Below are 2,213 nucleotides of genomic sequence, written 5' to 3' on the forward strand. Positions count from 1 at the left end.
AGAGAGAGAGAGAGAGAGAGAGAGAGAGAGAGAGAGAGAGAGAAAACAGTAAATTAAAACCCAAGAAAATAGAAAAGAAATTAGTCCTACAAGAAATTCTTCAGCATCCCAACATCAAGGCTAGTGAGGAACCCTAGTGGTGATGCTCCAGGGGCAACCTCAATCTTCAATGACAGTGGGCAAGCCTCATGTTTCCGTTGTTCAGTAGAGTGACCAAGAGCCATGGTGGCTATTGGGCACTTACAAACCAAGTGTTATTTGAGCATGTGAATGACCCATTGCAATATATCTTAACTTTTGAAAGTCCATTATATCTCATGATATAATTGGGGGTGGGGGGTGGGTCTTGGGATTACCTACCAATAATTAAAATATGTTAAAGACAAAACTTTCAGTTTAAAGTATGAAGCGCTGTTTATGAAGAAGAGAAAGCCACAGTTGTTTCCCTTCAACCTAGGGAACAAGCAGATAGTGTATCTTTCTTATGGTTTGACTTTTGATTATGTTGTTTTTCCCGGAACAGACGAGATGTGTTTTTCTGCAGGCAGGTGAAGGCAGAGCGGAAGATGTCTGTGTTTTCGGGCACAGCAGTTTGCCTCTGATGAAACTGGCACTGTTTGTCTTTGTGTCCTTTTATATGCAACCTGTCTATAAACAAGTAGCAGTATTCACCCTCCAAATGGGCTAAGTGACAGCTCGATGTCACGTGCTCGCTTTCGTCTGCCTGCCTTCTCAGCAGTCCCTCATCTTCTCTAAGGCTGTAGCTTTCTTCCCCTTGGAGAATGTTCCAGTATCTAAACATTTTCTCCCTGCTGGGGAGCTTTGCCCACTCCAACAGAGGAAGGCACTAGGGTATGGACCAGCCTAGAGAGAATGCCTAAGGATAAAGTGTGCAATTCAAACGTCCTCCTCTAATGGGTTATCTATCATTACCACTGTATTCTTCCCCAGTGGCAGAATAAACATGAAATCATGTTTTATTTGGATTTTTTTTTTGCTCGATTTTAGAGCCACCAGTGCATTTACAGTTCAATTCGTTCCCCATAGGCGCCCCCTGCCCCAGCCATGTGACACCCCACTGCAGCAGACCAGCTGATGGCAAAGTCAAGAAACAACATGAGTCATTTCTCATGTTGTCAGTGAAAAGAGTGCCTGAACAGTACATTGTTTTAAAAAAAAAAAAAGTCTGAGTCTCGTGACTTCAAAACGCCGACATCTTTTCTCCTACCCGTTCCACACTGAGCCTATATTAATTCATGCAATCCCACTACGAGTAGCCATTAAAATGAAAACAATCGCCCCCAGATTATTCTCCTCATTGGAATGAAAGGACAGTCTGATGGATCAAGCCTGGATGGTATAATGGAACAATCAGACAGGACACAGCCTTGCTGAGTGTACAATCTTGAAGGGTAATGCTGATTTAGCTTCACCCATCAGAACTTCGACTTTGATGAACCAGACAGCAAACTCAGGTTATCCATACACTCATATGCACCAGGTGACACATACGCTCATATGCACCAGTACCATACTGAATGTGTGGTGACTGTCCAACACATTCCAAAGGGTCGGAAGAACCTCACTGGACAAGATAAGTCTGCATACTCATGGAGCTAGGATTCATTTAGTAAACAAATAGTGTAATTCAAGATTTAATCCACCTTAGGAGACAAGAAAAATGTGATGCCAGGAAGAGGAAAGTTTTATGTGCACAGTTCTGACTACATATATGCCTGCTTGCCAGAAGAGGGTGGGGCATCATGGGGTTACCGGGAATTGAACTCAGGACCTCTTAGAAGAGCCGTCAGTGCTCTCAGCCTTTGAGCCATCTCTCCAGCCCCAGGTGATCCAGTTCTTTCTGAGGTAGTAGGGTTGACACTAGGATAATGGTAGTAGGGTATGAAGGAGAATAGTCCCCACAGGTCACATATTTAAATGTTTGGTCCTTTCCAGCTTCTGATTATTATAAATAAGGCTGCTATGAACATAGTGGAGCCTGTGTCCTTATTACCAGTTGGAAGATCTTCTGGGTATATGCCCAATAGAGGTATTGCTGGATCCTCTGGTAGTACTATGTCCAATTTTCTGAGGAACCACCAGACTGATTTCCAGAGTGGTTGTACAAACTTGCAATCCCACCAGCAATGGAGGAGTGTTCCTCTTTCTCCACATCCTCGCCAGCATCTGCTGTCACCTGAATTTTTGATCTT

Source organism: Mus pahari, chromosome 2 (genome assembly GCF_900095145.1).
Source record: "Mus pahari chromosome 2, PAHARI_EIJ_v1.1, whole genome shotgun sequence".
NCBI classification, from domain to species: domain Eukaryota; kingdom Metazoa; phylum Chordata; class Mammalia; order Rodentia; family Muridae; genus Mus; species Mus pahari.